Below are 13776 nucleotides of genomic sequence, written 5' to 3'. Positions count from 1 at the left end.
ACCCTCTCAAGAAGTAGGTATTTTTGTCATTGACAAAGCCACAGTACGTTCCACTGGCAGCAATTTCTGGGAGCTCCATTTGAGCCGTGAGCAGGGCTGCCAGGACACAAGTACTGCACGTAGCAAGCCAACTACACTGCAGACATGCCAAAGCTCCCCAAAGGCCCTGCTCCTCTAAAGACACAGCCAAGAAGCATGTACAGTGAAAATGGATCACCCTGTGTCCTAACCTAGAGGCAGCCTGTCTGCACACAGACCTCCACCCATGCACTTCAACCCAAAAACACTGCATCCACAGGGATATTGAACCCTCTTGAAGAAGGGAAAACCCAGACACGGCAGTTGTGCTTTTGGAAGGTACAAAGTATAGCAAACAGAAGAGCGTGGCTAAGGGCAGATCCTGCTCCCCTGCACCCATCCCATTACAGATACCGGTCCGTGAGCACCAGATACCAACAAAACACAGCTCAGCCTTCAGAGCACAGACTTCCACTGGTGCTTTACAGTACACAAATTATTAATATTGACAAATAAATTCAGGCCTGCTTAATCCAAAACATACAGCACTGTGGCCAAGCTTGTGTTTTGTTTGGAGAACAGACCAGACACTCCGAACCTGGCTGCCTTACCTATTTCTGAAAGCCAGACTTAAGTCAACCGAACAGATAACAACCAAGCTGAAAGCCCAATCCTCCTCACAAACCCCTCCTGCTCATCAAATTCTTGAAACTGAGAGGGGGAAAACACCCCCGGGGTACTGCAGTTATCTCCATCAGTGCTGTGGGGAGAATACATGCCTGCTAGGCCAGGTACCCGGGGCAGGTAAGTGCCTGCCAGTGTTCCTCACCACTATCAGCTAAATCAGCTTAGAGGAGCTCTGTGACTGCTCAGCAGAACACGGCTACCTGACCCTTTATCTCCCTTTCCATCCTTACAGCTTAGGCTGTAAATTCTTCAGGGACAGCTGTAAGCAGGAGGTCCTGAAGGAGCACTGCTGGCCATGGCTACTTGGAACCTCTGTAGAGAGCCAGGGCAGCAGTTCCAACAGCTCCAGGGTAAGGGTGCTGGGTAAGCCTAAAAACTGTGGAAAATGTTCATTTCCTGCACTGGCATGCAGACTGCACCTAAGAAACTGCTTCACTGAGCAAGGGGAGAGGAATCAAGGCTGAAGTGCAGTGATTTGCATAGGGATTTATGTCTTCAGTGTAGGGTAGCCAACACACACCACATAATTGTAGGGGAGCTTTGGGGTGTGGAGACTTGCAAGGCCACCGAGGTGACACTGAGTCAGGCAAGGCTGAGAGATGAAACTTCCCATGTAGCACAAACACCAGGTTTGGGTACGAATGCAGCAGAGTTTTAAAGAGTTGAGCAGAAAGTAATACAGAACTGTTACCTGGGAATCTGGGCAGAGAAAGGGAGGGACATGGGCAAGGAAGAGATGGATTCTGAAACAGGAAAAAATGGAGAAAAAGGTGTAAGATGGAGAACAAAGGAGGGTCAACCTTCCTGTTGCAGGAGCAGGGGCACCTACAGACAGCCATGACCCCAAAAAACAGACTGAACCCCCCAGGGAATGCCCCAGACAACTTGTTGGACTCTCCACCTGGTCTATGGACAAAAGACTTGCTGCAGGAGGGCAAAATAGGGTGGACTTGCACACTAACACAGTGCCATGGGAGGGAGGGGTGACAGAGCCGCCATTCAGAAGCGGTGCCATTTGTCAGATTTAGCAGTAATAATTACGAGCTTTAGAATACTAAGTGTGCAAAACACTCTAACTGGAAATTAGTACCAGTGCTGTTTATTAGCGAATCAATTAAACAGTCAATAATTCGACTGGCTTCTTGGTGGAGCACTGCTTCATAACAAACATGCAGCCTCTCGGATCAGCTGCAGCTCCAGCCTGTACCCCAAAGGGGCTGGATCAGCCCAGGGCTCAGCAGGATCCCCCAGCCCAGAGGTTGGGGCTGGCTGCTGACCAGGTGCCTGAGTGGGGAAGTTGAGCCTGCGTGGGCAGAGACAATCTGGGCTGCTTGTGTTACACATCTGCACAACACCGACCCACCACTGAGCAGCGTGCACACCACCACCATGGAGTGAACGCACCACTGGCCATACTTTTGATTACTTCTATTAATAAACTGGGATCAAGAGCTTAGAAGTTGGAAGTGCCTGTGCAAAGCACACCTGCCATTAAAGGGGCACTCCTCAATCACACATCAGCAGGAGCAGAGTTGGCCATGCAGGGAAGGGGACAGGGCCCTCCACATATCCTCCCACCCTTTGAGCAGGACTGACCTAAATCCTTCTTTTTTCAGACTCCCGTGGCAGGAGGAAAATAAGCTGGTCTCATTAATTTCACCTCCTGCTGCCTAGTGAACTTGTCTGCAGAAAAAAAAAAATAAAATAAAATAAAAAATTCAAAGCTATGCTGGTGACCTGGCAATTCAAACCCTCTGTAGAGCGGGAGGCACGAATGACCTGCTGCAGTACTGCTCACCTCATGGCAAGCTCTGCTCTTGCTGCCAGAGCTCCTCAAGTTATTCAGCTGTGGACTTTTTACAGATGCAGTCAGGACACCCAGCAAGGGAACTGTTCCTCTGCAGGGTAGTTGATGCAATAGAAGTGCACGTAGTCCACGGACAGCTGGTGGCTCAGAAAAGACTTCTCTGCTATGCAGGAGACCCCGAGACTAGCACACTGCATGACACAGACGACTCCACCCTGCAGCTTCCTCAGAGCCTCACTGGAGCCAAGTACACCGGGGCACCCTATTTTCCTGTGATTTCCAGAGTTCAAGTTGATTTTTTAATCTGACAGTAACAGTAGAAGACTATTAAAAACCCCACAGTGGCCTGAGCAGCTCCAGAGTCTAAAATAAACATGCCAAGCCCTATTTGTGATGCAGTAAAAATAGCTTGTTTCTCATACCTTCCCAGGACCTCTGCTTCGCACACAAAAGCTTCACAGGTTAACTACAAAAATATCAGATGTGCAAGGAATGGCCTGGTTTGAGCTTTGCACTGTTTGAGGAGTTCAGAAAACCACCCCGGCCCTGCAGCAAAGGGATGAACCCTCAAAGCTCATCTCCCGCCCAGGGCTAAAGGCCAGGCGCTGCCAATTCCCTTTAATAGAAACCACTGTCCTTCTGGAGGAAAAAAAAAATCCAAACAAAAAAATCCACAAACGTCACTGGAATTACATCTTGTGCTCTTCCTTGGCTGGATACTTTTTAAATGACACTTATTCCAAAGAGCACTAACTATAAAATCTAGTGCAGAGCTGTGCTGCAGCTGGGACAGGCTCCCTGGGAAGCAGAGTGAGCACAATCAGTGTCTGCATCAAAAGGAGAAGACAGACTGTGGCTGGTCTGTCTCATCGTAAGAAATGCCACTTCACAGCGAGTTCTGCTAAATTAACTTTTTTCCAGGGTCTAAATGTATCTCACCTGGCACCTGTGATGCTCCTGAAGAGAACAGAAAAACAAGACCTGGGAGGGCAGCTCAGCAGGAAAGCCATCACGACGCCAAGTTTAATCCTTACATCATTTCTAATGACAGCTCCGCCGGACCCACAAGTGAGCACCAACCTATTTATGACTTGGGCCTAAAAAAAGGTCCAGAACTTGCAATGCATCTGAAGCCTGCTGGTATTTATACAGGCACTAAAAGGTACCCAGGGAAAAGGCCAGGCTTGCAGGAGCCACCAGCTCCAGAAGCCTTCTGAGAAACAGCTGGCACATCTACCTACAAGGCAGTGGCACACGCAGCTGTCCATCTGCCTCAGCCCAGGAGCACACACCAGCCTTCAAACCACCCCAGACAACACAAGGCAAGGAAGGCACTGCTTCTGTGGGACCCCCAGGGAGCACCTTCACCAGCCACAACCACCACCGAACACCCTGCTCTTGCTCCAGGGTCACTGTTAAAATTAATTTCCAGAAACGTGGGCTCAAATTGAGGAGGCATAAATTAAGCAGCAATCTGGGGCTTTGGGTGAGATGCAGAGGCATCTCCAAAGAACTCTTGGCACAGCCATGCTCATTTTAAGTGAGAGGGACAAGAAAAATTAATTTTCTTGCTAAGTACCCTTTTAGTTTAGCAGGTCACATTGAAAAGCTCAATATTTTTACTTTAGATTATGTTCTTAGCCAGGCCCACATCATATTGAAGGCCAGCACCTAGTGCAACCTGATCACAGATCCCTGAAGTCACCAGCTCTTGATGAAAATCACTTTTGCACCTTGTCTTGAGTCAAAGGCTGCAAGAGATGGAAAAGACATAGTCTCCCCTCAGTTACTTCTTTCCATTACTAAGCACTCTAGCAAGCAAACAGGGAAAACCACACTTCTTTTCCCAGAAGAACGAGGCGAGCGACCTGCAGCTTTCCAGCTTTCTTGTATCACCTGCCTACACACTGTCACTGAATGGTCACCTCACCAGATGCTTCAAGGTAAAAACCACAGCTTATCTTACATGAATATTTGGTATTAGCTGTTACATAAACACTGCTGCTTTTAGAGGAGTCTCCTGCTCTCCTCACTTCCCATTGCTTCTTCCCATTCTTCCAGCTTATTCTGAAAGAGCAGAACTGGTAAAAATGTTCTTCATATCTGGTAGGTAGTGGTATGACAACCCAGCCACCAAACATCTGAAACACCAATAACCTCACCCACGTGTGCACCCCAGGATGTCAGCTCATACTTCCACCCTCCAATGCACTGCATCATGCTTCCTTCCTGCACTGGTGAACTTCTCCTCCTATTCAGTGGCCCGCAAAGATCTCAAGGGATCATGCAACACGAGGCCTGCAAGCTGTATGCGTCCTCCCATGTTGGCAAAGACTTGGAAAATCTGTAGGGAAAGGAATGGCCGAGCTTTCTCCCTGCCTCTTCCTCACAGGGCAGATGTGCCCTGGCCTGCTTGAAGACCCACAGCAGCAGCACAGGCAGCCACATCATTTTAATCACTGTAACTGCTCAAGGAAGCATTTCCACCTCTCCCGTCCCACTCCTCTCTTCCCTTTGTGCTGGTACAAGAATTACAGTGCACAGAGAAGTGGATGTGGGAAATGACACGCAGTAAAGGAATGCAACAAGAGACAAACAAGGGGCCAGTTTCCATCTGGCTCAGTTTCCAGGCTGGATGTGGGGTCTGCAGGACCACTTCTCTTTTCCTTTTCACCAACACAAGGAAAAGGCAGGACTTCTTCTACCAGCAGCACCTGCTCAAACCAGCTGAGAAACTGAGCACACCAAGTCCGGACCCTGCAACAAACTGTGCCGGGCAAGAACACTGCACAAGGACACCGAGGAAAACCCAGACAATTTCAATGATAAAGAGAAATTAAACTGGGTTCAGCTGGACATCTCCCATTCATTTCCCACTATTGTCCTAACCAGCATCCAAGCAGCACACGCTGAGAGCTACGGTCACCTCCCACAGCCAGCTGCATCCTGGTAGCAGGCAGAGCAATTCCCTTACGGCAGAAGGCTCCGACTGGATCTATTCCACATTAATGGTCCGCTCGAGCACTCCTGGGCAAACTGCAGCAAGCAGGCGAGTGACCTGACGCAGGTTTCCTGTCAGCCACTAAGCCACTTTAAAAGACATCTAAAAATACATGAAATGCTTTTCTCATGTGACTTTTCTAAGCGAGGGACTGCTCTAAAGCCTGCCAACCACAAATGGAATGAGACACCACTGCAAGACCTCTTGTCCTGCACCAACAGCCTCTACACCGGCAACCTGTTGTGTCCAAGAGACCATCTCTCTTGGAAGATAAAAACCTGGAGTATTATGCTTGGCAGTATCAGCTCCTGACGTAGCACCACTCTCCCCAAAGGGCTGTGCGTCCTTTCAGGATTGTCATCCAGATGGGGAGCTGCAATGTTTTGCTGTGTTTCTGCTCCAGAAGGATCTTTAACTAGCTACACCCAGAAGAGTTCAAATTTATACTCCTCCCCACCAAGCCTGAAATAAAAAATAACTTCTCAGCTCTGCTGACACAGGTAATTCCTCTCCACTGAGGAGAGGAGGTAAATAGGACAACTATTTGCCTTTGAAAGTGCTTTACAAATCAGCTCAGATGGCTGCTGCCACAAAGCCCAAGCAGGAGGACACTGGCCACTTCAGCTGATCCTCAAGCTCCTTAAGAGTAGATGTATATCACCAAGTTTCCCATCAAGACTCTTCCTCCACCCCCAGACCGGAGCAGAAAAGCTCCTTTGAGACGCAGACCCTTGTGCTTACAAGCTTCTGTACGTGCCAGTGCCTGCCTTGAACCAGAGTAGACACTGACACTGGGAAATGAAAGGTGTCTGCTCCTGGAAGAGCTCAGGCTGCAGAGCTGAGCCATCTGCTTCTACTGAAGCTGAGGGTGGCTCTTCCTTGCTCCAAACCAGACACCTCACTGTGTGCCCAGGCAGCTCCAAGCTTTAGCTGACCTTTTGCAGTTGGCACAGCCTACAACTGCTGGTCCCAAACAGGGCTCAGAGTCAGCTGTCCAGAATTCACTAATAATCATCGTCTTAGTCACTGCTTAAAGAAGAATCTCACCCCTAAACATTTGCCTAGGGAGTCAGCTTCGCCAGCCTTAATTCCCATATATGACCAGAAATGAGGACTTCAGCATGTGAAGCAATCTTCTCTGGGCTCCCAGCTGGAGTGACCAAGCCACACAGTACACCAGTGCAGAAGACACTCCCAGGGCAGAGCTCTGCACCCAGCCTTGCTCCCCATGATCTCCCTCATGCTGGTGGTGGATTGCTTTTCCAGCAGGATGTGAACTGACCAACGTATCATAAAATACAGGTATGTGTGGCCAAGGCCTGCCTTCAGAACTGTCCCTATATGCAGTATCTTGACTTCATCTTAACTTCAGAAAAAAATCAAACACTAAATCTCACTGCCTCCTCTGTTCTCTGCCTTTCTTTGTGGCGCAGGGGAGAAGCTGCCTCAAAGGATCTCCTGAAGCATCATATCAAGGCAAAGGTTTTGAACCAGCATGTGAACAGACTGCAAGGAATCCATAAAAAGTGCAAAGAGGCTTACCTGGAGTCAGCAGGATTAAGTTCCCTATACAAAGCTATGCACCTCCAGGGGAGGCTTTAGGAGCCTGCCATTCAGGGAAGAGAAAAAGGCTGGAGGTTTCTGAGCTGGGTCACGCTGGAGCAAAGCGCACAGCACCAGGATGTAGCGCAGAGGTCTGCAGGAAACAGCTTCTTCCTGTGACAGCAGGACAGTACTACGACCCCTGTCCCCTGGGATACCCACAGCCAGCTGCCAGACCAGGCTGAGCTCACACAGCCACATCCAGTCACCAAGGCACCAGCAAAAGATGCACGGCCCTACCTGTACTAGCAGGACCCAGCTCCAGCAGGGAAAGCAGGAGATGGAGGCGAGGGGCACTTGCACCACTCCCAGCTGACCCAAGGACTAAAAGACTGGACGAGCTTTGGTGGAGCAGCACAGACCAAAGAGGAGGGTCAGCATTCCAGTTCTCAGGAATAATGGGTGTGCAGTGCAATGGTACCGTGCTGGGATGCTGGTTTGAGGGGAGGGCGGTGACTGAACCAAATCACAGGCTGGAACAGTGCTTCCAGGGGGTGCAGGAGCTCGTCCACCTCTGACTGAGGCTTTAAGCAAACCTTTTCATGCCCAAATTAGCCATGGTAATCTTGGAGTACCTCCCTCTGCCACGTTCAGTACACAGAATCGAACACAACTTTTATCCCGGCTTATCACCATTACTGCACTGGGAGCACCGCTGCCTTCTCAAAGCTTTAATTCCTCAATATACAATTTTACATCATTGACAGCAGCAAGTGAAGCCCTTTTTCACGTTAGCTTTGACTACAAAGTTTTCATGAGGCTGTAAAGCCCTATTCCTACACTTTTCTTAGTTTAGTGCCAAGGGTTCCTGGGCTTTGCATGCAGTACTGTTACAACACGTTGCTTTAGTTTTCTCTGGACATTTCTGAAGATTTGTATTTATCTCAGCAATTGTCATCCTCAGATCAAATTTCTTACCTCCCTAGAGGCTGACCCCTGCTATTCAAACAAAATCTTATTCTAAGATGTGATAACTCTTTCTTGAAAGAGCAACCGGCACATGGCACACAGACAAACACCAAGTACTGGGCTTTATGAATACCACTGGAAGCACAAAAATTCCCCAGGTAGAGGACACAAAGTTTCTCATTTTGGCCACACAGCTCAACCTGGAGAAGTGACATGGAAACACATACAGCACCATGGAACAGACCTTTACGCATGACAGTATCAGTCCAATCACTCAGTATCACTGCCATCAACACAAACGTTAATGCCCTAGAAAACACCTGATCTGACCGGACACTCATTCAAGTACGGCTGACTGCCCTATTCCTGATGCTCTGTCCCACACAGGATGGACAGATCTGCATTGTGACCATGCTGCAGAACTTGCAGGACCTCTTACACATCCCATACAACAACTGTTCTGTGCACAAACACCACGCTGCAGAAGCTTTCAATGAACTGAAAGCGAGAATTAATGAAACAAATCAATTATATGAGTTGTTTGTGCCCGTTAAGTTCAGTTGATGCCAGTACCTCTGCAATTATACTTTCCCACGTCTTAAAGCTTTTGCTGTGGTAGGAGAAATAAAAGATGCCAAGGAATTTCAGAAGAAGACAGACAAAGGAGGTTTTGAATTTTAAGAAAAATACTACAAGAAGATTCTCCCTTTGAATTGGCTTAGTCCCACCCTTGACTTTAGCCAGCCCTTACCTCTATCTGTAGAGGCAGAAGTCTGAATTTTAGAGAAAAAGAGACACAGTTACATTGATTCTGTGTAGCTTCCTGGTAGGATTCTATGAAGTTGAATTCAGAGAGGGTTTTAGAATAACCACCTTTTATCCCCTTAATGTAGGCCCCCAGGCACTATCATAAAAATTCCACTAGAAATATTTCCTTTGGGGTGGGGAAACACCATGCATGGTCTGTCATGCAGGAATCGGCTCCTACAGCACAGAGAGCTCACACTGCACAGAGGTCAAGACCTCAGCTGAAAGCCTAGGGGACATGAGCAGGGAATCACTGCAGCCTCAAATACGCCTCTCATTCCCCACCTAGAAGCCCACACCTGTGTAAAGCCTTCATGCAGAAATCCCAAGTGCCACAACACAAAGGTCACACCTTACATTTCAGCAATACTTAGAGAAGACCTGATAAAACTTCTTGTTGTAGAGGGAACTCCCAGCTAGAGACCAATACTGAAGAGCTGCTTTATGAAAAAAGTTTATGGGAGAGGCACAGAAGCCATACTGGAAAAACTTGCAACTATTTCCATCTGGATTAAAGTGGAATCTGTACAGCATCCTGGACTGCTGAATAAACGAGCACTACAGACAGGGATCTTGGTCCCCCTCCGCTGAAATTGCAAAGTCCCAAAGAAGCCACGCACACAAGGAAATCCTGGAAGCTCTGGAAAGAGATGTGTTTCCCAAAGACCGGGGAGAATCCATCTGGGGGCAAGAGGGAAGAGGCAATCAGGGCCAGCCTAGCAAGGACCAGCAGCACACAGTCCTCACACTGCAATCTGAGATTGTGACAGTGGCACAAGGCTTCCACATCACCTGTCATGATTCAACATTTCATGGGAAAACTGCTGGTTCAAACTATCACTCAAGCTCATCCAAAAATCAATCCCTAGCCGTTGGGAGTGATATAAAATGATCAGTATCTGCTACTGGAAACTCTCATCAAAATTACTGAATGCTAATCCCCACCCTTAAGGAACATACTTCACAGAAGATTAAGCTTTCTGAAGTCGAAATGTACAGTCTAGTTCAAAAAAAGAGAGAAGCCGGTGTGAATTCCGTACACACCTCCAGCACTCGTGTGACCTATAACTATGCGAGAGCAAACTGAAACCTCTCTGTAACCACTTCTACATCCCAGAGGAGGAAGGGCAGGAATGCCGCCTGTCAGGTCCCTAATGAGGAGGATCTGCACCATCAAGAACTGAAGGAAGGGGCTTCTGAGCCACTTTGCTGGAATGCTCAGAGAAACCAGCACACAAAATATCTTAGAAGCTGCCCATGTAAACCCTCTATGAATTGAGCCCTTCTCAGAAAGTACAGCAGGAAAGACACACCGTACCCTTAACCTGCAGTGACGGCAAAAGCAATGTGGTGAGACCACAACTTGAGAAGAGAGAACTCATTAGCAGAAACCTTCACTCAGATACATTTTTACAGGTCAGATGAGGCTGTGAGCTTGGTTTTCTAAAGAAAAACCCAAAACAAAGCTGAACTCCGTGTGGAACAAATTTTATTGCTGTTTACAAGCCTCTCCCTCTTCCATGTCAAAGTCAGACAGTACTTTGAATCCCACCAAGAATTACTCTCCAGGCCTAGAGGATACCTGCAGGACAGTGAAACAAGGCAGGACAACTCAACCCTGAAAATGTAAATATCTGTTATGGCCAAGAGCACCATTACAAAGGGAGAGCTCTGCTGATCCAATGGCTTCCTGCCTCCAAGTATGGTCCAACACCCTTCCCTTGCAAAGCCTTACAAAGCAAATTAAGGGTCAAGCTGAAAAAAACACCAACTTTATACCAATTCAGCAGAATCAACTGGCCAATCCATTACCTCAGCACCACAGCTGGACCTTGGGAGGAGGCACGAGGGCACAGCTGAAAGCAGAGAAAGAGAAGGGCCCTTTTAGAACATCAAACCATGAGGGTGGCTGAGGTGACCACTGGCTCTGATCTAACCCACCACAGGCACCATGCCCACCTCCTCCTCCAGGCTGGGCCTCACTTCTCTTTCCCCTGCAGTGACTGGCTGCTGACAAACTCCTGCTGGTTGGGGATTTACATGTTCCTTCCATGGACAGCCCAGGTTACTAAATTGCAGAAAGTTAACCCAGGGACAAAACAGGTCAGCTGAGCAAGATGACTGCAGGCACCACAACAGCATGTCTGGGGTTTGACCTCTCCACTCCAAAAGCAGTGAGGTTTACCCAGCTCAGCCTTCCCACACAACCAAGCCTCCGCTGCCTCACACCAGGACAAGCACGGTGCCACGGGCATGGCCTGACAGTGACACAGCCTGCGGTCACACAGCTGAATACCGTTCGTGTCGAGGTTTGGGAGCCACTGCGAGCTCTCCACAGACATGTGCAAGGGCCACAGTAAGGAGATGTGGGAGCACTTGACAACCCTGCAGCCCCCCTCTGGCTCCTGGGTCCCACCACACTGCCCAGGGACAGGATCCCAGACGTGGAAGAACCCTGCAAGGCTGCACTGGTGCCACAGGCAGAGAGAGACTGCAGGGAATCTCCTAGGGTGCCTCAATGCTTCAAAAAAACAGCACTGAGGTGACCTTGAGCAGGACATGGCATTCAGGAAAACAGTAGGCCCCTGCTGCCCAACTCCAGTCAAAGCCATGCCACTCACCTTGCCCCGTCTCCTCCTCCTCACTCCCCCAGACGAGCTCACAAACCAGGCACAAGAGCCAGGGGAGCTTTCTGCTGGTCCTCAGGTGACCAGCTCAGGCACCGCACAGGGAGAGGGCCTGCCTTACTGGGGGACTTGGACCGCTTCCTTCAGACACTGCTGCATCAGCAGATCAGTTCAGATGCTCATGAAAGATCCACTGACAAATACTGATAACGTCAAACATATACAACCACCTTTCTTTGTGACAAGCTAAAATTTTATCCCAGAAAAGCTGAACCAGAGAGTTTCAGTCAACAGATAAGCGCAGGGAGATACACAGACAGAAAAAGGCACCAGACTAGGACGTGCACCTACCTAGAGCGTTCACACAGGTTAATACATTAACTTTCCATCCAGCAGTACCTTAGCAGTTTGCTTAAATTCAATCTCACAGAACAAGCCCTAAAAGCACTGGTTCTTCTGGCTGATATTTTATTTTTCACAGCTTAAACACGGTCACAGTCCTTTGCAAATTGGGTTTAAGGTACAGAGCTCTCCAGACTGCACAAACATCCTAAGAACAAACATTTTCAGCATACCAAGAGCTCAGATACACTAGGTCAATCCAATTGTGTTTATTTGTATTTCACCCAAATCACCGCCAAAGTACTTGGAGCTCAAGGAGCAACAGCCTCCCACTGATTCAGCAAGAGACCAGAAGTAATTGGTAGACAGTCTGCAAGCACCACAAAGAATGCCAGAGGCATTTATTTACATGACCCCTGTTTGCCTAAGAAGAATTCAGCGTTTGCATTTTCCTCACTCAAATTAATCATCGCTAGACTTAACTCCTCGGTACTATTCCTCAGCTAACAGGAATAAAGGCACAAACCACCCAAAAACATCCCCACAAAACTTTCAAGATACTTGATAGAGGCAGACTTTTACTCCATCAGCTGGAATTCCTCCCCAGGCTGGCACAGAACCCTGCTATCTCTCCAGGCCCATTTGTCTCATTATCTCTCCAAGGAACACAGAAAAGGCAAGGAAACACCATTCTTGCTGGTGAGCAACACCGCTCCTGCCAGGGCAGAACCATCACACCTTCTCTGCTAAGCTGACAACACACTGCACCTCACACCTGTGCTGCAGACATTGAAACTCCCACAGATCCAGCTGCTGCAACCACACTCTTCCCCCTCAGTCCCCAGAGCACCCCTGGTCTTTAGTGCCAAGCCTAAAGCACCTCTCAAGCCTGTCTGCCAGCACGCTCACATAAGCCAGGGCAGCAGGGCTCCCTCAGATGCTACCCACTTGCTGTCAGAGCATGGCTCTGCCCACGAGGCAGGCCAGAATTCCACCAGAGCAGCCGCCCGTGGAAGACAAGTCACGCCTAGAGCGTTGGGGCAGCTCTGACCAGGAGCTTTCGCGGCTGAAGTTGGCACTCATCCTTCTTCCCTTCCGAGAGCAGCCGAGCTCAGCTCTCTGGGCACTGGGAGACGAAGAGAACAGAGTGTATAAGTTACCAACAAGCACTGGCATTTCTAAAAGCGGACAAGCGCTTGGAGTTGACAAATCCCTCACATACAAAACTTAGTGGTACAGAGTGAGAGCAGGACACCTTTACTGCTATCAGCCCCATAATTCTTACTGATTCCCCAGGTCTGATGCCAACAATCAAGCACAATTTACTACTCTATTTACACAGTGCTTAAAGAAATGGGTATGTCTAAGCCAGCAGGTGCTGTAAGCAACATCTCCCAGTTATTGGAGCATTTGTGCCACCTCCCAAAGAAGTGAGCCGGAACTCCTGCAGCAAGGAGTCAGCATGACCTGGAATCAGCCAGGCTTTGCTGATTACTCCTCTGAGTAAACAGTGGTGTTCCCAGCACTTCAGCTTGCTCTCAAGCTCCTTCTGTTGGCATACTACCCTATATTTAGGATAGAAGAGTGCAATGACAAGAATCGGGACGAATGAATAAGTGATTTAGGATGCTCAGTATAGCAGCAGAGACTGTGTGAAGAAACCTAAGAATCAGAAACTCCTAAAGTGAGGAAAGGAAGCTGCAAAGCTAAAGGGGGGATGAGACAGCATCCCACTTGGAAAGTTAAACAGCAAGTCTTTTTAAGAACAGTACTTGCAAGGCAAGAGGCATTAGTAGTCCACCATGTAACAGCAATGGGCTGCAGAAAGAAGCTCCTGCCTGGAAGGGCTAAGAGAAAACAGGCAAATTCTTGTTTGTTTTGGTTTTTTTTTAACACAAAAAGAAAATTTAAATCTCATTTTGGATGGGTGAACGCCAGTGGTGTTTTCCCAAGCCTAGGAGCTCAAAGCCCCAGGA

General features: G+C 48.5%; 1 protein-coding gene across 4 annotated transcripts in view; it reads right to left on the bottom strand.

Moving 5' to 3' along the window:
- Window positions 1-13776, bottom strand: part of DAG1 (dystroglycan 1) — a 49522-nt gene that overhangs the window by 34641 nt on the left and 1105 nt on the right. Inside the window, exon 1 of one of the 4 annotated variants that reach the window (XM_040076271.2) lies at window positions 10611-10628. The exons of 2 other annotated variants lie outside the window; for them this stretch is intronic. The gene's annotated coding sequence lies outside the window, so the exon portion shown is untranslated. Of the gene's footprint in view, window positions 1-1396; window positions 1415-10610; window positions 10629-13776 lie in introns of those variants that run through there. One more of the 4 variants, XM_040076270.2, reaches the window with a different exon arrangement.

The sequence above is a fragment of the Hirundo rustica genome, chromosome 12, assembly GCF_015227805.2.
Source record: "Hirundo rustica isolate bHirRus1 chromosome 12, bHirRus1.pri.v3, whole genome shotgun sequence".
Taxonomy (NCBI): domain Eukaryota; kingdom Metazoa; phylum Chordata; class Aves; order Passeriformes; family Hirundinidae; genus Hirundo; species Hirundo rustica.
This window is presented reverse-complemented; position numbering and strand designations above follow the sequence as displayed.